Source organism: Triturus cristatus, chromosome 7 (assembly GCF_964204655.1).
Source record: "Triturus cristatus chromosome 7, aTriCri1.1, whole genome shotgun sequence".
NCBI classification, from domain to species: Eukaryota; Metazoa; Chordata; class Amphibia; order Caudata; family Salamandridae; genus Triturus; species Triturus cristatus.
The window spans coordinates 193,866,220-193,889,563 of NC_140590.1; the positions used below are offsets into that span (position 1 = coordinate 193,866,220).

The 23,344-nt window shown below is 46.0% G+C and overlaps 1 long non-coding RNA gene across 1 annotated transcript; it reads right to left on the reverse strand.

Annotated features, from left to right (window-relative positions):
* Positions 1-313: 313 nt before the first annotated feature.
* LOC146809195 (uncharacterized) lies at positions 314-1,449 on the reverse strand. The gene is made up of 3 exons (XR_014966371.1): positions 1,207-1,449; positions 584-709; positions 314-498 (listed from the first exon to the last, which is right to left on the reverse strand). It is a non-coding gene; the product is annotated as an uncharacterized LOC146809195 (long non-coding RNA).
* Between the last annotated feature and the right edge of the window lie 21,895 nt (positions 1,450-23,344).

Consider the following 23,344-nt stretch of genomic DNA (forward strand, 5'->3'; position numbering starts at 1 on the left):
CACTGTATATTCCAACCCTCTAGCACACTCAGACAAAAATGATTACCATTTTCAGGCATTTGTAACAGGACCAATAGGACCTAACTTCTTCTATTTCGTCAAGTAATTTTCTCTCAAACTGAAAAGCGGGACCAAATAGGACCTCACCTCTTCTAGTTAGGAAAGGTTTTCATCCATACAGTAGTTCAGTAGTTTTAAATTTTTTAATACGGAAGACTCCTGTAGGTAGTCTGCACAGCTCTTAAATTATTCTATTAACAATAGAGAAGATTTTTTTTTTTTTAATATAATCTTTTAATCCTCATAATAGGTATTTGAATGGGTATAACCGATTATTAGATTCTCAATCTGAATGGAAACCTCTCACCTTCCATATTTTAAATCTATTGTTTCCTTTGAGTTTTCCCCTTCTTTTTATAATAACGTCCTTATTTGTAAGAGGTCACTATTCTTGGTCCAATCGGAATGGTAAGGCACATATACGATGTATCGACCGACCTATGAAGGATGAACGATGTGAATCAGGATAGTACATTATTCGGATTCATACAGTTAAATACAACGCAGATTTACTGCTGTTTACCTGGGGATGAAATATGCGTAATTTTGAAGCCGCCCCTCCTACGTATGTCTTGACCGTCTTGCCATGAGCTTTTTATGGTTTCTTTGTAGGGGTATCGCTGTACAGTATCCCTTTTATAATTAGGGTCTAAAATAAAAGGATATCATCAGAGTTACTTTCCTTTGAATACCTATCTGTTAAGATAATTATCACCTAAGGGACACATCTATTAACCTTCCCTATACATGTGAGTTCATGCTTTCTTGCCCGTTACAGGCTCAATGTTACTGTGTTGTACTTGAGGGAGAAACGCTAATCTACGAGAGAAAGTTCACCTCTCTACCGTATCACTCCAACTCAAGTCTAAATATCTCTGGATATAATGATTCGCATTGTTCAATGTAATCACATAGATTTAATGTGATATACCAACACGGGGTATACTAGTAGAACGCACTAGTTCAATACCAGGTCCTGCCACCATCTTACCCATGGTTATATTTATCCCAAGTCCCCTCACTACTAGATTAAGATATCACTGCAACACTAACCCAAAATCAAACATTTAAACTATTGGGTTCTCGCTTACAAACGGGCTGCTTCGTCTCATAAAGGGAAAAAATAAAAACTGGCGCATAACTTACTTTTCGTATTTCAGCCACGGGTTTTGGTCGGCGGGGTACGGATAAACAGCCTCTATCTCTAACCCTAGACCCTATATATATTATTTCAATAATGCCAAACACCTGTTCGTAAACAGCATTTTCCCGCCTACACAGTTGCCGTGTTGCACCGGTCAGTCGCGCGAGTATTCCCCGGTAGGATCCCTTCCGCTCCCGGGTCGGGAGCAACGTCTGATTGACTGAAACGTCAAACGACTAAGCAACATTCCCAAAAGAGCGCCATGTTGGGCTGAATATAGTCAGTCAATTCCGCAACTGCCCGGAACACTCGTAAATACAACATTGCGGTCAATATCAGTGTATGGGGCAAAAATAATCAGAATTTAATGATTATATATATAGACTCGTTACCAGCCTGATTTGAGAAAACAAATGGGAGAATATACAAATACTCGCGAGGATCGCCATAATGAGCATCATCTTGGAATAGGACTTCCTGGATGACTTGCAAGTACAGATCTACCTCTCACGAAGGATGCCCAATATGGAAAAAGGAGAAAACTGTCATATTTTATATAGTAAATGAAGGGCCAACAATTCAAGAGATGAATGACATCCAGTCCTCCTTTGAGTTGAGGCCTCCCCCGATCGTACCTAGTTTGCATATAAACCATTGTTCCCTCTTTTTTCTGACCTTGTCTACATTTCCACCACGTCTGTTGTTCTTAATCTTTTCCAACACAAACCACTTGAACTCATCACATTTGTGGTTGTGTTGGAGAAAATGCGTTGTGAGTGGTGCATTTTCTTTATGCGTACGAAGTGCAGATTTATGTTCAATTATTTTGAGTCGAACTTCCCGACCTGTTTCGCCCACATAGCCTAGGCCACACGGGCAAATAAGGAAATAAATTAAATTTTTGCTCCTGCAGTTGGTCAAAGCTTTGGATGAAATTGTATTCCCTTTGTACATGATTTGTTTACTAATAATACACTGATCGCATATCGAGCAAAATCCACATTTATTGTTACCTATTGCCTTGGATTGAAACAGAGTTGTTTGGATATTTTCTTCAATGTCCCTATAGGTGTATACTAATGAATTGCGGAGATTCACGTTGCGCTTGAAAGCAAACAACGGTTTTTCTAAAGGCTCCTCTCTTTCATTGTTTATTATTTTCCACTTTCTGTTGATTATATTCTTTATCTGGTTACTAATGGATGAGAACAAACACAATCTTATCTTCATTTTTGTTTTTATCTTTTTATCTTTCTTTTTATTAATGTCAAGCATTGACTCCCTGTCATAAAATCTAGCTCTTTTGAATGAATTTTTGATAAGTTTTTTTGGGTATCCTCTGTCCAATAATTTCTTCTTGAGATTGTCTGAATGAACATAGAAGTCTTTTAGTGTGGTACAGTTTCTGCAATATAATCTTTTTGTGCTTTAGGGTGGTAACTCCGATAGTGTAACAGGGTGTTTTTATCTGTTGGTTTGCTGTAAAGCTCAACCTCCAATATGTTATCATTATTCTTGATACAGATGTCCAAAAAGTTTATACAAACATTGCTCAACTGGGATGTAAATCTGAGGTTGGAGTCACCCAAATTAAGCCAGGCTATAAACTCCTCCAATTGGTCACTGGCACCACTCCAGATAAAGATGATATCATCGATGAAACGGTGCCAGTGACTGATGTTTTCAAAAAAAGGAGCCAGTTCATTGAAAACATGGACTTGTTCAAATTGGCTGACATAAAGACAGGCCAGACTAGGGGTGCAAGTAGCGCCCATACTGGTCCCTTTGATTTGATGATAGAGGTTCTTCTTATAGAGGAAAACATTATTTCTTAGTACCATACTCACACACATCATGATAAAATCAAGGTTACCACCACCAAGATCTTCAGTCAGAAGCAAAGCTGTAATAGTTTTAATGGTATCTTCTTGTGGGATGTTTGTATTGAGGGCTTCAATGTCAAGGGTGACAAGAATTGGGTCACCCCATTGAAGCCCAGGCCTTCAAAGGTTGCAATGGCAAGTGCTGAATCTCTAAGATATGATTTTTGTTTGGCCACTATGTGTCTTAGAAAAAAATCAGCATATTTGCTGAGAGGTTCAAGAATACACCCGATGCTGCTAACTATAGGTCGTATTGGGGGATTGTCAATATCCTTATGAATTTTCGACAGTCCATAGATTGCTGGTGTAATAGGGCCTGAGCTATATAAGAATTTATATTCATCCTCACTAATCCAGTTCTCGTTGATGGCCATCTCCAAAAGATTGTAAACCTCTTTTTAAGTTGAGTATTCTTATTATGAGAGACTGGATGGTAATGTTCTTTTACATTTAGCATCATCATCATTTTCTCATCATATGTTTTCTGATCAAAAATTACTACACCACCGCCTTTATCGGCAGGTTTCGTAATAATGTTAGTGTCTTCCTTTAGTTCCCTCAGCGCCTTCCTATGTTCTGAAGAGAGATTATTATTAATGAAATTATGGGGACGTTCAAAAAGTGATTTAATTTCTATTTCCACGATTTTTTCAAAAGTGGAGATGTTATCAGTAACTTGTCCTAAAGTTGGGGTGAAGGTAGACTTACCGCGGAAACCAGTGATGTTGGTATTAAGGCGGTTTTCTTTCCCTACAAAAAAATCCTCGAGTCTAATCTTTCTAAAGAACGATTTTAGATGTGTGTCAAAGTCAAATTTATTAGGTACTACTGTGGGTGCAAAGCTAAATCCTCTCTCCAATACTTCCATTTGTGTTTTTGTTAAAATTTTTGAGGAAAGGTTGATAATAGGGATTTTATCTACCGCCAATATCTGCGGTTCCTTGTTTTTAGATATTCCTGAGGGGGGTAGTTCCTCGTTGTGTCCCCCTTGACTAGGCCTACATTCCTCTTCCAAAACAGGATCTATGTTATGTTATGTTATGGTCATTTGTAGAGAACATGGCTGCCCCGGCAGCAGGATTTCCCAGTGCTAAATATGGCAGAGCAGTGGGGCGAGGAATCTAGTGATTGGAAAAGAGCCACGTCTTGATAATTTTTCTGAAGGCCCAATGATCTAGCATGCAGCGGGTGGCAAAAGGGATTGAGTTCCAAAGGGTTGGGGCAAGTGCCCTAAACAAGCGTCCTCCTGCTTTTGACCTGCTCACCTATGGGACATGGGCCAAATACAGGTCCTTAGAGCGCAAGGCTCATGTCGGGACATAGAGGGAGCACAGCTCACTCAGAATATGTGGAGCCAGACCATACAAGATCTTGTGTGTCGTACACAGGGTCTTAAAGTAGACTCTCTGCTCAATGGTAGCAAATGGAGCCGGCGTAAAAGGTCCGACGCATGGCAGTGCTTAGCTAGCTCAAAAAGCATGTGTGCAGCTGCATTCTGTGCCCACTGTAGTCTTTTAGTCTATGAATTGTTTTATGATGCTTCAAGAAATGCATATGAAGACGCTGTAGTCTTTTAGTCTATAAATTGTTTTATGATGCTTCAAGAAATGCATATGAAGACGCTCAAATGATTGTTGGTGATGATGGAGAGGTGTGGCTCACTGGTTAGAGGCGGCAGACCCGTAAGCAGAGAATCGGCCAGGGACCAGGGTTCAATTCCCGACGCGGCAGGGTCGTGGACCAGGGTCAAAATGGACTCGATAATTCTCGCCTCGGTACCTACTCTAACCAGGAACACACTCGGCAACTCTGGGCATTAAGCTTGCCTCATCTCTACAACGGCCCCCCACAGACGCCGGGGATGCCTGGTTTCACCTTGGAGATACCCAGTAAGGGACCATCTCACAGGGAAAACCAGGACGGGTTCCCCAGCGGTATTCAGCGCCAGGATACTCCGACAGGAGTGATAGTGCGCTTTACAAGTACACACACATTTACATTTACTTTGAATCAGTCCCCAGCCCGGTTTCTGTATGCTGTTCTCCAGGCCATAGTGTTTGATTAAATCAACTGTTCCTGTTTTTCCAAACACCTCTTGTCTTTGTTTTTTCAAAGTAAATTCATATTCAAGCAACAGCGGCAAATCACCCATGAGGGTCTCAGGGTGCTAGACTTTGATGGCTGCTACTTGGTTAATGGTTCATTTGAAGAACCAGGTCTTGAGTCCCTTTATGAATTGCTGGAGCGATGAGGTGGTCCTGAGGAGGAGTGGGAGGTGTGAGGAAGTGCCATCTTTCTTGCATGGTATGCCCCCACTTTTTGCTGAATTGCTGAATTGCTGAATGTGCTTTGACTGAGTGTGCCCACGGACTCCTGCCAATCAGGTGCCGAGGGCCTATGTTCCATCCCTAAAAACCTCAAACCCAAATTGGCAAACCCTGGCCACATGTCAGCCCCAGGTAAATGGTACACTAGGTACCCAGGGCCTTGTGACCAGGGAAGGCCTCTAAGGGCTGCAGCACTTATTGTGCCACCATTAGAGGATCTGTACCCTAACACAAACACACTGTCCTTGCAGGCTGAGTGTCCGGGTACAAGACAAAACAAAGAGTCGACATGGCACACATCCCTGTGTGCCATGCCCACAACCTACACTGCCCTGGCATACATCAGCCACCCCTCTAGCTGGGTGCCCTATGCCAGTGGTGTGGGCACAGGAGCATGAGCCCTGTGCCCCTACAGTACCCAGATCCATTCCTGGGCTCTGTAAGTGCAGTGCTGCCATTTAAGAGTATATGGTGCTGAGATCTCGTCAAACACAAACTCCACAGCACCATAATGGCAACACTGAAGACTGAGAAGTTTGGTATCAAACTTCTCAGCACATTAAACCCGCACTAATGTCAGTGTGAGATTTAATATACAAAGCACTACAGAGAGCATCTTAAAGATGCCCCCTGAAACCTAACCTACAATCCACGTCTGGTCTGGGAGGCTGCCCAGAGATGTTGCTGGACCCCTGGGTGGAGAGCCCCCGCTCTCCTGGGTTTGCAACAATGCACATCCTGAGCGAGGTGCTAGGTCTCCTCCCCCAGGATGGGCAGGGGGAAGCTTCAAAGGCATGCCGCCTCTGTGAGCTTCTCCAGGCCAGTTGCTGTACCCAGCAAACTGCCCCCCACCGGTTCTGACCACCATTCTGGAAGGAAGATTGGCCGGAAACCTCAAGTAAGGACAGGGGGTGTGTCAGCCTGCCAACCCCACCCCTCAGGTGGGGGAGGCGAGGTGAAGCACATCTCCGGGCGCTCGCCATCTTGAAGATGGGAGGCCCTGCCCAATCAGGACTAGGCTACTGCCCCCCTCCCACAGGAGAGTGGCAGGATAGGGGTGTACCCACACCAGGGCAGGGACCCATTTGTCCCTGCCCTTTACCTACCTGTAACGCCATTAAATCTAGTATTTAGAGGCACCCTGAACCTTCCTTCTCCAGATTCCAGGTTCTGAAAAAGCAAAGAAGAGCAAGAAGAAAGAAGACCTGTCGTGCAGCTGCTAAGAAGAGGAAGACACCAACTGCTTTGGCCCCAGCGCTACCGGCCTGTCGACCCTCGAACCTGCTTCTGCCTCCCATTGAGCTCAATGTACTATTGTGTTTGAAATTGTGTTGCCTATTGCACCAACCTGTAATTTTTACCTACAAAAGTCAATTGCATATTGAAAAAGTATATAACTAAAGCATCTCATTCTGAGAAAGTATATGTTAATACCTATTGTTAGTTCTAAAATAAAACAACCATATATTTTTTATATCAACCATTGGCTTAGAGTTCAGTTCTTGAGTGTGTGAGACCATTTGCTGACTGAGTGTGTACAACAAATGCTTTACACCGTCCTCTGATACTGCCTTACTGCTTGACCAAGCTACCACTTTAGAGAGTAAGGTTATATCTAACTTCAACCTCTGCCAAACCTCTGGGGACTGTGGACTCTGTACACACTGTACCTATTTGGGAACAATATATACAGAGCCACTTTCTCACCGGAGGTTGTTCCAAGTTTTGGCCGCCAAATAATATTGCTGGCTCGTCAAGTCTAGGAGGTGACTGCGAGGAATAGCAGGGAGAATATAGGTGTCTGGTTGGTGATGCATGCAGCTCCTATGTTGTGCAGTGCTTTGTATGCGTGGATCAACATCTTAAAATAGCATCTCTTCTGGATTGGGAGCCAGTGTACGTTTTTAAGGTGGAATATGATGTGGATCAGTCTGAGGATGTCGATGATGAGCCTTGTTGCTGAGATTTGTATTGTCCTTAGTCTCAATAGGAGGCATGCTGTTACTCTATTGTAGAGAGTCTTCCTGAAGTCCAACCTGCTGGTGACAATGGACTGTGTGATGGTCTTTCTGGTGTCAAATGGAAGCCACCTGATGATCTTGAGGAGAATGCGTAGGGTTCGGAAGCAAGCAGATGAGACTGTCTCACTCCAAGGTGAAGAGTTGTTACCATAGATGAGGACTTCTGTGTTCAGCTTGAGGCAGTTGTCCTTCATCCAGTAGGAGTCGTTCAACATGCATCTGTGGAGTTGGCACTGGTGGTGGAATTGTTTTGAGACAGTGAGAGTGTGAGCTGGATGTCATCTGGGCTGAAAATGATGTTCAGTCCATGAGATCTGATGATGTTGGCTAAAGGGGTCATGTAAGTGTTGAAGAGGGTGAGGCTGATGGATGATCCTTGGGGTATGCCACAGATGATCTTCCTGGGTTCAAAGGTGAAAGGTGGGAGACAGAGTCCTTGGGTTCTGCCGGTGAGTAATGAGGCAATCATTGGAGGGCATGTCCCTGGCTTCCGATGTGATGGAGTCTGCTAAAATAGATGTGGTGGGAGACGTAGTTGAAGGCAGCTGATAGGTCCAGGATGATGAGGGCTGACATTTCGCTCAGGGCTGTCTCGGTGCTGTGGATGGATCAGAAACCAGATTGGGAGGTGTTCAGGAGGTTGCTGTGTGCCAGGTGTTCTGTACATTGCTGGTTGACTGTCTTCTTAAGAACAGGGGCGTAACACATGCCCCGCAGCCCCCGCGGTGCGGGGGGGCCCCCACGCCCCAGGGGCCCCCTCACTCTCAGCGAGGGAGATCAGTCTTCTCAAATTAAACAGTGCTACTGCGCGCACGGCCTCCCCAAGTCCCCATAAATTAAACTGTGCACACACGCCACGGTGACGGCCTCTAGGCCTCCGAGTCTTCCCTCTCTTTCTGTCTCGCTCCTCAGCTGGTGAAAACCGAGACTTCAAGAAACGCGTATTACCCTCTCTTTCCTCCTTTCGTTTATTTGCTCCCCTGTGAAATTGATCCAAAAAAGAAAAACATTTTTGCTGGAAACGTTGTCTTTTTCTGACACAAGTGCAGCCTCAGGGTGGAGAGAAATAAAACATTCCAATTGTGAAAAATAAATAACTAATTAAAGCAAGACAGAGTGGTTTCAAGGTGGCCAGATTGATTTACACCTAAACACATTAGCGCCACTTTACAGTGTTTGCCAGTGAAGTGATACTTTTGTTTTCTCCTCTCCCTTTGAACAACATTGTTTTCCCTGTGTGGGAAAGTGCACCTTGCCTGGAGGTACTGAAATACCTGGTTGGTGGGTGAATTGGAAAACGAAGGGGCATACTAGCAACGCTTTGAGATAAATATCGCAAAGCGCGCTTAGCGTCAATTTGTTTACCGCTGGCTATCGCTGGTTTTTATCGCGGAGATAGCGCGTTATTAGCAACACGTAGGCGATAAAAAAAAACAGCGATAGCAGCGAAATGACTGATCATCGCTGGACATCCAGTTATGAAATTCCTGCGATAGTGAAATCCTTGGTAATAAGCTAAGGTGGTCTCAGCCTGAAAATCCACATCCCATTGAAAAGATGTCTAAGTCAGGTTTCAATCAGGCATTAGGAACCAGCGATAATCGCGGTTAGTGCGACTTTTTTATCGCAACGCGGGCATTGATAATAGGGGGAAGTTGTGATTACAACTGTTTCCATTTAGTTTTAGTGAGGAACACCTACTTTGCATGTCATTAGCGATAAATATCGCTGACAAGCAAAGTTGCAAAAAAAACGGAAGCTATTGCCAGTAAACTGTCGCTAACAGCTGTTAGCGAAAGCTTGCTAATAGGGCGATAAAAATATCGCCGCTTTAGCGGCAAAAAGTGCAGCTAAAGCGGCAATATTGCCCTTGATAATATGCTCCAAAATTTGTACAGTGACTGTGTGCTACCGAATGTGGTCTTTTTAAACCATACTGCTTAGGTTTTGATAAGATATAAGCAATGGGCACTGAAACAGGTTCCTTCCGGGCCCTGTAGTCATGGCCTTACCTTTTCATGCAAAAGCACTCACTAATTCCAGAATAATGAGTGTAAAAGGAAAAAGTTAACCATGTTGTTCCTGCTTACATTTGACATGCTTTACTTAATCTTGCATTCCCTATGAGTGTTTGCTTTTTCTAGGATGTTATATTTTTTTTAGGCAGCATATTGCTCTTGTCTAGTGTGTAATTAGAATTGAGTCACATCCAGGTGTTTATAGCGGGTCAGTGCACTGCAAGTTTCTCTAAGTGGGGCAGTATGGTGTTCAGTGGGGGACAGGATGTGGCGCTATGGTCAGAGCTGCTGAAGTAGAACTGGTGAACCAGGTTCAGCCTTAATGACCAGGCTCCCAGACCACTCTCCTGAGGGAGCACATTCCTGTGCTACACCTTAGAAGGCGCCGCAAGATCTTAAAAGCCCTGGTGTCTTAGCACCAGCAGGTGGACCCTTTCTGATGGATACATCTGCCAGTGGATTCCTCACCTTGTGAATATCCCCTGCGCCAGCATTCCACAGAACTTTTTTCCCCAGCTCTCTACGCCGACGACGTCATAATGCATCGGCTCCGCTCGCGACTCCGTATGACGTCACCGAATCCATAAGAGAGCCACGTCGGCGTGATGACACGCAACGGTTTTTCCAGTACTCTCCTGCTACTTTGTAGTTGTAAGGTGTTACTGTTAAAGAAATTCGGTATGTCATCGACGAAGAAGTCGGGGTTTAAGCCCTGTAGGGAATGTGGGGGACGCATGTCTATGACAGACCCCCATGAGGACTGTTTGTGGTGTCTCTCATCTGACCACGACGTCGAAGATTGTTTGAGCTGTAGGAGGATGAACCCGAAGGCATTGAAGGAAAGGGAGGCGATGCTGTTTATGGCTAAGGCCAAAAAAGAGAAGAGAGGTAGAAAGAAGGAGAGGTCGAGACCGGAGTCGTCGACTTCGCGATCATCGAAGTCAAGAAAACATCATAAGAAACGGAAGCATTCCTCTCGGCGCCGGTCTTCGAAGAAAAGGGCGTCGAGATCGGCTTCGCCTCGACGCCGAAGTAAGGATCTGTCTCCTTCTCCTTCTCCTTCTAAGTCTCAAGGAGGTTCTCCTTCGCCGAAGCGGACTCCAGAGCGGTCACCGGCGCAGTCCCCGGTGCAGTCCCCGGCGCCATCGCCGGCGCCGTCTCAGGTTCCTGTGGAGTCATCTGGTTCTGATGAAGAGCAGGACGAAAGTAATGAGCCTTCTCCAGTGCCTGAGGATCCTGCGGCGCCGTTGCCAGGTACTCCGCAGATGACTCCAGGGTCGATTCCTTATCCGCAGTTCCCGGCTCCGGTTTCGGATCCTTCGCAGTTTTTAAATGCGATGTATGGAATCTTCAATCGAGCTGCCTTCCCATCCGGTGCACCGACTGGTCCCACGGGTCCTTTGGCATATGCTCTAGGGGTTCCGCAGTTGTATGCTCAGGCCCCGTTTATGCCTTTTCTGCCGATGGCACCTTTGTGGCAGTTTCCGGCGCCGTATGGGAATCCATCGCGACTCCGGCTGGATCGTCATGCTTCAGAGCCTTCCTCGACGCCATTGCCGACTCCCTCGGCGCCGCGTCCGGCGCCGCCGATTCCATCTTTGGCTCCACCGACTCCTACGACTCTGGCTCCACCGACGCCGCATACGGCGCCGACGACGCCGGCTCCACGGATTCGGTCAAGAAGGAAGGCCCAAAGAGTTTTGGATGAGGAAAGGTATAGAGTGGAGGTAGAGGAAGGTGAAGTGGACACGTCCTCTGATGAGTTTGAAGGAATACAGGATGCTAGTGGCCTGGATACGACCCCTGAGTGGGAGCATACGTCGTCTAGGGCTTCTCCGCCTCAGGAATTGGTTCCTTACCATATGGTTATTAAGAAGGCGGCGGAGTTGTTGGATTTGCAGTTGCCCACTGCGGAGTTTAAATCTAACCTGCTGACAGAGGTGTTGCATTCTCCTACTTCAACATCAGAACCTTTACTGCCTTTTAATGAGGCAATTTTGGAGCCTGTTTTGGAGGTATGGCGTAAACCTCTTTCTTCAGGGTGGCACCTGGTGATCCAGATTTTCTTTCATCACACCCTTCACCAGAGAGCCTAGTTGTGCAAGCGTCCTGCTCGAAGCATGCTTCTGGGGCCTTCCCTCAAGCTCCTGCGGACAGGGAGTCCAAAAAGGTGGACCAGGTGGCAAAGAAGACTTTTTCTTCCGGTAGTATGGCACTGAAATCTACTAATACCATGTGCTTGCTGGGTCGTTATGTGCATGCCTTAATGGACTCGATGAAGTCTTTGGCCCCCTAAGCTGCCTGAGGGTGATAAGGCGTCCTTCATGAAGGTGGTCGCAGATACTCAGGCTGCTGCAAGACAAGTTATCCAGTCAGGGCTTGATACAGCAGATTCAGTGGCCAGGATAATGGGCTCGTCTGTAGCCGTGAGAAGGCAGGCATGGCTCCGTTCATCTTGCTTCTCCGCGGACGTTCAGGCTACGTTGGTGGATTTGCTGTTTGATGGACAGAAATTATTTGGAGAGAATGCTGACTCCGCCCTAAAAAGATTAAAGGACAGCAGGGTAACAGCTAAATCTTTGGGTCTGCAAGCTTCTGCTAAAGGGTTTGGTGTAAAAAAGCTTAGGGGGTTCGGAAGGTCCTCTTTTCATTCCTACCGTCAACCTCAGCAGCAGCAGCAACAGCAACAACAGCAGAATCCCCTCTGTAGGTCCTATAGAGGGAGGCAAAGGGGTCTGAGAGGTTCTGGTCGCAACCCCTCGTCATCTTCCTCCTCCTCTGCTCCAAATGAGGCTTCAGGGAAGCAGCCCTAGATCCCCCATCCCGGATCATGTAAGACCTGTGGGGAGTCGGGTGTCCTACTTTCTGCGGGGTTGGAAATCCGTTCCAACAGACCTTTGGGTTTTGAACCTCGTGGAGACTGGGTATGCCCTTCCCTTTTGGGAGTTTCCTACCCCTTACCCTCCTTGCCAGGGTTACTGCTCAGAAGACCATCTACTTCTTCTGCAGAAGGAGGTGCTATCTTTGCTTCAAAAGGGTGCGATAGAGGTGGTTCCAGAGCAGGAAAGGGGTCAGGGATGCTACTCCCGGTATTTGCTGATTCCAAAAAAGGACGGCAGATTACGTCCTATCCTGGACCTCAGAATCTTGAACTTTTACCGGAAACAGGAGAAGTTCAAGATGCTGACCCTTGCACAGGTTCTTCAAGCGTTGCATCAAGGAGACCGGATGGTGTCGCTCGACTTGCAGGACGAGTACTTCCATATTCCAATCCTGAAGTCGCACAGGAAGTATCTCCGTTTTACGGTTGGGGCGCAACATTACCAGTTTGCAGTCCTTCCGTTTGGTCTTACAACCGCACCTCGAGTCTTCACGAAGGTGATGGCAGTGGTGGCTGCTCATCTCAGGAGGTCGGGGATTCCAGTATTTCCCTACCTGGATGACTGGCTTCTGAAGGCAGAGTCCCCAGAGATGGTGCAGCGTCATCTGCAGGTAACATCTCAGCTGTTATTCGACTTGGGTTTTTCGATCAATGTGCCCAAATCTCACCTGGTGCCCTCTCAACGCAACCTGTTCATAGGGGCGGTACTGGACACTACTGTGTGTCGAGCATTCCCTCCTCCTCAAAGGATTCTCGACATACAGGAAATGGTCCCTTTATTCCACAATGGAGCGGTTGTTCCGGTTCTGAAGGTCCTTCGTCTGCTCGGTCTGTTCGCCTCCTGCATTCTGTTGGTCAACTATGCACGCTGGCACATGAGGGCGTGCCAGTGGTGCCTCCGCAGGCAGTGGTATCAGCACAACGGAGATCTCAGGGAGTCGATCAGGGTCTCCAGAAGCTGCGGCGGATCTATCTTGGTGGAGCGTGGAGGGCAATCTGTCCCAAGGAAAGCCCTTCCATCTATCTCCATCGGTGGTCACAGTGATAACGGATGCCTCTACCCTAGGGTGGGGAGCACATCTGGGGATCTGGAGATCAAGGGTCTTTGGTCTCCAGAGGAGAGGTTGCTTCACATCAACCTTCTGGAATTGCGGGCGATTCGTTTGGCACTCAAGGCCTTCCTCCCTTCCCTTCGCGGTCAGTCTGTTCAAGTCCTGACGGACAACACTACCGCGATGTGGTATGTCAACAAGCAGGGAGGAGTGGGGTCGCATTGTCTCTGCAGAGAGGCTCTGCGTCTATGGTCCTGGGCTCAGGTCCATCGGATTTGTCTGATGGCAAATCATCTGGCCGGGGTGCTGAACATGCGTGTGGACAGTCTCAGTCGGCAGTTCTCCGCCGACCACGAGTGGAGGCTCCATCCAGAGGTGGTTCAGCACGTCTTCCGGATGTGGGGGACTCCTCAGATGGACCTGTTCGCCACCCTCGAGAACGCGCACTGCCCGTCATTCTGCAGTCTCCAGTTTCCGATGCAGGGGGCGTTGTGGTACGCATTTCAGTTGAGATGGGGCTCACAACTCCTTTACGTGTTTCCTCCCATACCCTTGATTCCTCGGGTTCTGAGGAAGATTCGCCAAGACCGGGCCCAAGTCATTTTGGTTGCCGCGGATTGGCCAAGAAGGGTGTGGTATACAGATCTTCTCCACCTCTCCTCGTGCCCTCCGCTCCGTCTCCCTCTGAAGGGCAGACCTCCTCTCGCAGTCGGAGGGGCAGGTTTTACACCCCCACCTCCAGAGCTTACACCTTCATGCTTGGAGATTGAACGGGGCAACCTGAATTCATTCTCTCTCCCGCCTGATGTGGTGGATATAATTTTATCGGCCAGGCGACACTCCACCAAGTCCATTTACTCCTACAGGTGGTCCAAGTTTGTAAAATGATGTGGAGAGAGATCCATTGACCCTTTAAAGGCACATCTTTCTGAGGTGCTCCAGTTTGCCATTTCCTTGGCTCAGCAGGGTTGTGCTATGGCCACGGTTAAGGGTTATCTGTCGGCCTTATCGGCTTTTCTATGTCTACCTGATCAACCGTCATTATTTAAATCCCCGGTTGTACTGAGGTTTATCAAGGACCTTACAAATATGTTTCCTCCCACTCCCTTTGTAATGCCTCAGTGGGACCTTAATTTGGTCTTAACTTTTCTGATGGGTTCTCCGTTTGAGCCCCTTCATAGCTGTCCTTTGAGGCTGTTGTCCTTCAAGGTGGTCTTTCTTGTGGCCATAACCTCGGCAAGGAGGGTTATTGAGCTTCAAGCTCTTAGTTCTAAACCCCCTTTTTTAACATTGCATGCTGAAAGGATGGTACTCAGGACCAGGGCTGCTTTCCTGCCAAAAGTAGTTACTCCGTTTCATTTGGGGCAGTCTGTTACTCTTCCTGTATTTTATCCACCTCCTCATCCCTCCAAGGAGGAGGAAAGACTCCATCGCCTGGATCCAAAGAGGGCTGTGAGTTTTTATCTGGACAGAACAAAGGACTTTCTTCTGGATGATCAGCTCTTCGTGGGCTATGTTGGTCCTTCGAAAGGAAAGGTGGTGCACAAGCGCACCTTGTCGAGATGGATTGTACTTGCCATTAAGATCTGCTACGCACTTGCTGGTAAGACTCCTCCTGAAGGTATTAGGGCTCATTCAACTAGAGGCAAATCAACTACATCTGCACTCGCCCGGGGTGTTCCTGTGGCAGATATTTGTAAGGCCACAACTTGGGCCTCCCTCCATACTTTCGCAAAGCATTATTGCTTGGACTCTGAAATGAGGAGGGAGGGCCACTTCGCGCGCTCTGTTTTGCAAGACTTTCTGGTATAGGAAAGGTGGACACCCTCCTCCAGGAGTGGGAACTGCTGTGGGAATCTATTCACAAGGTGAGGAATCCACTGGCAGATGTATCCATCAGAAGAACAAGTTACTTACCTTCGGTAACGCTTTTTCTGGTGGATACAGTATCTGCCTGTGGATTCCTCACTGGCCCACCCGCCTCCCCGTTGTCCACCTTTGTATACCTTAAAGGTCGTCTTGCTTGAGTTGTTGTTATGCTTTCTATGTATTGGTAGACAATGCTTGTTTTATTTAGCTTTCCTTTTCCTTGTATACTTTGTGTATATGATTGTATATTGTATACTGTGTATACCTTGTATCTGTCGTTGGTCCACCTGTGTGCCTCGGAGGCACGGAAAAAATGGGTGGAACTGACATCATCACGCCGACGTGGCTCTCTTATGGCTCCGGTGACGTAATACAGAGTCGCGAGCGGAGCCGATGCATTATGACGTCGTCCACGTCGGCGTAGAGAGCTGGGGAAAAAAGTTCCGTGGAATGCTGGCGCAGGGGATATTCACAAGGTGAGGAATCCACAGGTAGATACTGTATCCACCAGAAAAAGCGTTACCGAAGGTAAGTAACTTGTTCATCGGTGCCAAGTGTGGATTAATCTTGAAGGCCTGTCCACCACTATCTATGAAGTTCACCTCCAGTCTTGGGGACAGACCTATGAAGCAGCACACCATAGAGTGGCAGTGACTTTGTCACTGAGGTCACAGGACCCTTGAGCAGGGTGGCTCTAGGGCAGTGCGACCACACAGGGCACTAACTTCAGGTGGGGGCGTCATGTTTGTAAGTATAATATGGTTTTAAAAGCACTTGCTGCCTCCTTCCTGGCCTCCAACATTTTTGTGCAACAATAAAAATGTCTTGATAATTCCAGTGATTAATGTTCTTAGTAGAGAGAGATGGTCTTTTGTCTAGTGGAAGGTTTGACTCATGAAAAGAAATTGCAGAGGTGTAATGGGCATGCTGCTAAGAACATGTGCCATGCAGATCACAAAGTGCACATAATGTGAATAGGTCAGTGGGTCACTGCTTTTGTCAGAAAGACCCTATTGTTAATTGCAGTTAATAAGTTAAAATCCTAACATAGAACAGTAAGCTATTAACTGTCATTTAAGAGCTGCATGCAAACTCCAAGGTATAAAGGAGAGCATTATGTTTTTTTCCCCAGTCTTCGATTATCCTAATGTTGAAAAAAAGGGTTCATTTGGGTTGAAATCAATTCTGATTATTAAAGAGAACCCCCAACCATGGTATTATGTTTTTAATTCTGAGTTTGTTTCTCTGCAGACCAATCACTATTAAACTATGCTGCCTACTAGTATGTTTGTCATGTGACTCCTACACTTTGTAGTCCTTTGTCTTATGTAACATTTCCTACACAGTGATTTACACACATATGAATGATTGTCTCTGTGTAATATGTGTGATGTAAAGTGCTCTGACACCCTACACTGGTATTAGTGGTGCTGTACATTTTCTGATACTTTAAATATTTTGACATTTTTACACATGCTAACAGTCTCTGCAAAGATTGTTCCTTATTAGTACTAATGGAACATACAACTGCAGCAATGAGAAAGGTGACCAGTCAACCTTTGCAAAGGGCCCTCCACTTCACCGCAGCACAAGTCACATTTTTTAGCAACTTTTGATGTGTTTGAGCTATAAACAATTTACTAGTTAAAATCGTCTGATTATGCAGCAGATGATGAATTATGTGGCAAATATGTCAAAGCCATAGTTATGTGGAAAACATTTGCAAACTAGGATATTTTGCCATTCATGTTTGAACTGCTCTTGTGGAAAAAGGGAGGAGAAGTGCTGATGACAGAAACTCCATGGCTGGGAGACAAATGACTTGCGATTCCACTTTTAAGGATATTTGGGACATTCTGTGATTGGAAACGTATCCCACTTTGTGAATGTATTTTAATGTCAATAACACATATTTAACCTAAAATAAACATGTGTATCTATTGGTTAAATTAAATAATGTAATAAGCTGTAACCGGTTAGTGAAATGGGAAACGAATACAAAAAATTGGGATATTTTGCTCATTCTGCCACACCTCTCACTCCGCCCACTGACCCAATCCATTGGTTATTCCCGCCCTCTGATTCTCCTCCCACAGTTTCCCTACTTTTTTCCCACCACTTCGACCACTGCCTGACACTAACATGCATTAGAGACAACTGTGGGCTTTTACCACTGGGTCTCTTAGAGAATGACACCTCAGGTCCATACACCGGGGCTACACAGCATATTTCTGGGTTCTCCGCACAACGTGTTTGCTAATTGACGCCAGACTTCTGCAGCTTGTGTTGAGGAAATTAAACATCCCCTTGTGCTTGTATAAAACATAGCTGCCAAATGGCATTGGCACCATGTCGTGTCCATTCGTAACTTTTATCCAGCAACACTTTGCATGCTGGACTGTTTAACCCCTTACTTAGATGGTCACAGCACAACTCCCAGAATGCAAGGCGCTGTTGGCTTAAAATCCAGGCCTGGCAGGCGGTGTCACACGTGATGATAGAGCCATTTGGAGGCAATGGTGAATCTGTAATTTAGCAGGCGTGTCTATACTCTTAGTAAATTGTAAATACCGCCAGTGTTGACACACTGAGGTCTGAGGCCTCTGTTTGTTATGAAGTAAGGCCCAGTCTGGTGGTTCAGGTCCGTCCTTGTGAGGGAAGCTGCTGGACTTGTTTTTACCATGCACTTTGAAAGTATTTTCACCTTGATGCAAGAAGAAAGTTGGATTGCTTGATTTTGGTATATTGCTGGACTGGTGATTGCTTTATTTTGCACTTTGAAAGTATTTGCACTTTTTCTTTTGCTTTACCAACTACAGTTTGAATAGATTGTCATTAGGTACTTGCTGATATGGTTTGTTTTTATTCTACATGCAGTGTTATTTATAGTGTTGCTTGCACTTGTCTGTAATACGTGTACCTTAAATCTTGTATTTAGCATAGTTTACACTACAGAAATGATAAATTAGAACAGACATCTGCATCAATGTTCTGAAGCATCCAAACAGTTTTCTTCCTCAGCCTTGTTTGCCTGCCTGTTTTGCAGTGCTTACTAACAAAGACATTATGATTAAAATTGCTTCCTCAGTTCACATTATTATCATGCACAACCCTTGACAGTCGCTAGTGTGTGGCATGCAGATAATTCACCAGTCTATTTCTCTTGACTTTCGCAGGATACTGAGTTATAGTTTGTGTACTTCTCATGTTTATTGTCAGTCGAGTTTTTATGGAATTGCAGGTTTGGGTTGGTCTTTCAAAGTTTCAAGGTATTGTCAATTCTATTTCAGACCCTTCATAGTTGTTCTTTGTTCTTCAGCCAAAGGCAGTTCCTGAGACAATAGGATCACTCCTTGGCATTGTTCTGATTGCTGCCTCAGTTAAATAATCCGTTTTTGACAGTATTAATAAAAATGGCTTAGCTTGCATGTTAAGAGTGTTTCCCACTTTCTCATTGGAACTTAGAGAAAGACAATATAGAGGCATTTCATTTAAATTTTGGAGGTTTCAAATCAAAATATGCTAGATTTCTGGGCGGTAGGGCAAAGTGGTAGATGGTGGGCCGTGCCGCCTGGGTAGGGGGGGCGCCCTCCATGTGCTTTGCAGGGGGGCCCCCTCAAGTTTCGTTACGCCACTGCTTGAGAACCTTTGCTGGAAAGGGGAGTAGGGAGATGGGTTGGTAGTTCTTAGGTTCTGCTGGGTCAAAGTATGTTTTTTCAGGAGGGACCTTACTTTCACATGTTTCCAGTCCTCAGGGAAGGAGGCAAAGGTGATGGAGGTGGTCATGACTTTCTTGTGCTTGTCACTAATCATCTTGCTCCCGAGGTTGAAGACGTGTTCGGGACAGGGGTCTTTGGGCGCTACTGGGTGCACAGAGTTTATGAAGCTGATTGTGGCTTGGTTTGTGAGAGGATACGAGGGGGTGAGCAGGTGTTCGGGTTTGATGTGTGGGGGTGGGAGGTTTGTACTTTTCATAGATGACTTAGCTCTTGTCATGTAAGAAGTTAACTAGCCGCAGGGAGGTGGCCATGGCGATGCTGAAGCTCCTAATGGGGGAAGGGGGAATTGCTGTTCTCAACTTTGAATTGGATTACCTAATAGGACAGCTACAGTGATTCACACAATGGCTATGGGGGCGACACATGCAGGGGTTTGTGATGGGCCTATTTGTGCCAGAACTAGATGTGCTCTTGTGGGTATTACTGAAAGCCATTGGGATCCCGCAGGAGTGCACTGGTGAGCTCCAGGTGGTACAGTGCTGCTGGAGGATATGTCTCATAAAACAAATTGTTGGATCCCTTACTCTGATGATGTTGCATATCCTGATGCATGGGGGACAGTGGAGGGGCATAGGGGACAGGATACAGGCAACAGCGACTAGGATAGGTTACCTGTACAGGCAAGGGGAGCTTCATAGAGTGGTGACCGTGGCCATCAGATGACTTTGGGAGATTGGTACCTCCGTACCCATACACCACAATGCATGCATCTGCAGAGCAATAGGAAGTAATAACCTACAGCCTTTGACAGCATTGAGGGAATGCTGGACAGCGGACTTAGGTATCCCTATGGATGACAAGGACTAGGAGAACAATCTAGCCAGAAACCCCAAGCTATTGTGAAACACCAGCTTCATATTAATTAATATCTATGTCCTACACAGGGCATTTCTCACCCCTAAGCTCATTAACAAATACTTTCACAGGGAGGATGCTGGGTGTCAGCGAAGTGGAGAACTTGGTGCAGGAATGCTGCACAAGATTTGGACATGTTCAACACTACACTTATTAGGATGTAGTTATGAAAAAAGTGGCAAGAATCACTGAGATTTCCCTGCTCGCTGACCCACTGCCTTCTAAGAGTGTTACCCCACACATCTAAAACAAGGGTCACTAGAAGGTTCTAACACTTGGCATTTATCCTAGCCAAACGGGAAATAACGAGGTGTTGGAAGGCACCAGAGAGGACCAGGATTGAGATATGAAAAAGAACTAGAAAGATGGGTACGCTGTGAGGGTAGAGTCCAGCTTAGGAGCGCCTTGAGGGGGATTGGCTTGGTCGAAAGAGCTAGAGTCTGGAAAGTGCTGGTGGATGGCATGAGAGACCCTAGGACTGAATCAGGTAAATCTTAACGCGGATATAGTCCCAACCAGGCAGCCCAACACTTCATGATCCATTGGAGGGGGCATCAAGAGGAAACATATAACACCTGGGGAACGGAGAGAACAAGACGATGGGCATAACCCAGATATATTTTTCAGACGTGGATGAGACCTGCAGAGGGGAGAGGAAGGGAGGAGTTGGACACGGGAAAGTTAGAACAGATGTAATTGATTCATGCTGATCTGCACCATGTTAATACTATTTGTTCACTGACTAAGTGGGAAGCGACTCTTGCACAATATACAGACTGTAAGAATATTGAATGCATTTTCTTGGGCGGGGTTGATGTTGTTTTTCTGTGGCTGTGGGGTTGGAGAACTCATTCACGATGGCAAAGAGGACTTTGGCGTAGTTTGTGCTGGTGTCTATGTGGTCAGTGCCTGCGTTCCTCTTTGTTTCTTTTAATCTACGATGATATTGGTTGAGTGGGGTCTTGAAGGCAATGAAGTGTCACGGTTGTTTGCTGGTGTGACATTTCCTTTCAAGTTGCAGACAGTTGCGTTTGGTGGATTTCAGTTCTGTGGGGAACCAGCTGACTCTTCTAGTATCTTGAATGTGGCTGGCTTGGCATGGCTGACTGTGTTGGCGCAGTCTGAGATCCACTGGGAGAGATGCTTCTCAGCCTGATCTGGGTCAGATGCTGTGCCTGAGAGTTGTGTGTTGGGGGCATTGTTCCACTGGACTTCTCTAACCTTTCTCCAGTTTCTGTATGTGGAGTTGGGGGGCACAGTGCACATGTTGCTAGACCCTAAGATTTTGAAGTGGACACAGTAGTGGTCCAACCAGGTGAGCTGTGTGATGTGGCTGTACTTGACTCTGTCGCTGGACATGAAAATAGAGTTGAGCATGAGTCATGTGATGTGGGTCAGGTCGATGACCATTTGCTTGAGAGGACGTTGTGCATGCTTTCTAGGAGTCTGGTTGTGTTGGTTTCACTGTTGTCATCAAGGGGGAAATTGATATCCTCAAGGAGGACATAGAGCTCGGAGTTGGTGGCGGTAGGGGCAATGAGGTCAGGGATGATGGTGGTCTGTATGTGAAGGTGCCTCGGAAGGCGCTTGTTTCATCTTTGTGGAGTTGGATGTCGAGGTGCTCTATCATCGGGGTTGGTTTGTCTGGGGAGGTTGTATACTGCATCGTGTTCTTGTTGATGATGGCAATACCATCTCCATCTTTGTTTGTTCAGTCTGAGTGTGTTATCTTTTAGCCTTCAGGGGCCACAATGGCGATGTCTGGTGCGGAGGTTGGGTTTTAGCCAGGTGTTTGTGAGGAAGACGACATCCAGGGTGAGGTTTGAGATTGCATCCCAGACTTCTGTGGTATGTTTGCAGAGAAATCGTCCACTGAGCAGAAAGCACTGGAGTTGTGGTGTGGCGATCTCGACCCACATGGTGTATGCGGTCGTGTCTGTTGTATCTTCGGTGCACTCGGTTGCTTGACAAAGTCAGTTTCAAATTGGCAAACATAGAGATTTGCTAGATTTGGTGCAAAAATGGCTCCCATTGACATCCCGGGGCATTGTTGGTAATAATCACAACCAAATAGGAATTAGTTGGTGGTGAGGGTAATTTATAGGAGTTCAACAATGAATGAAGTAGGTACACTGTAGAGGGCAGGTCATTGGTCAAGGATTTACCTCATGACATCTATGCTGTGTCGTTGGGGTATATTTGTATAGATTTACTCCATGTCAAGAATTACTAGTTCTCTTCTGATGGATCATATTCCAGGCCCTCCATGAGATTAACAATAAAACTACTGTCATGTACATATGTGTCTAGTAATGGGACATATATTTTAATGAATATGTTATTGTATTCACAAATGGGCTCAAGAATGGAATCACACCTGATAGAATGGGTTTTCCAGAAGGTGTGTTGGCATCTTTACGAATTTTGGGAAGAGTGTAAAGAATTTTTATCCTTGGAGATTTCTTGTTCAGAAACTCAAATTCTGATTGTATAAGAAATGCTAGTTCTAGTCTACGAATGGTGGCTTCTAGAAGTTTGCGTCTGATCACAGGGAAGAGATTGGCAGACAGTTTCTTAAAGTGATTGGGATTGCACAGCTGCATGATTATTTCTGCCTCATATTTTTGTCTGTCTTGTTTAGCTATGCCCTTTCTTTTACCTACAGATTGTATTATGATTGAATCTTTCATTCACAGTTTTTTGAACAATTGTCTTTCAAGCCACAAGATATTATTTAGTATGAATGACCTCTCTGTCCTGAGAGTATTGATATCTTCAAGTAGAGCCGTTTCATAGCTTAGGGTTTCCGGGCGCCTCATAGCATTGGGAGGGATGAAGAAGAACATGGGCCTCAACTGTAGAGTTCTGATTGAACTTTATAGATAATCAATGTTTTCAGTTATAATAAAGGAAAGATACTTACTCAAAAGGAAACCTCATCTGAGCCTAGGATGTGATAGGTTGAAGATAAGATAGATTGGAGCAAGATGGCTGCCGAACAGGAGCCCCTCCAGTAAACTCCAGGTTGGGGATTACCTAATTGGTTGTTATCCCCGTTTCAACCCTGCCGCCCACCCCCCAGGCTCTCACTGCTACTCTCTCCGAACGACTATAACGCTGCTGAGTATCTGTTTTGACTCTGCTCACCTTCTCTGTCTGCCGTTTCACCCCCGGGACTGTCTGGCATCGCCTCCTCATCTTTGCTGCCTGCCAGGTCGTTTGACTGGAGAGAAAGGTGAAGCTCGGACATCGGATCTTTTCTTCAATATATGGAGGGGTGAATGGTCCCAATCCCTTAATAGCCGTATTTTAATTGAGCGGGATATGTTAAGAGTACTTGTCCATGACAGGTGGACATCCCTATCCCCCTGGATACAAGAAAGGTCTGGAGAGGAGAGGTCTGGACATGTAGAGATCGTCATTTCACGTGGAAAAGATTCCAATACACAGTATGT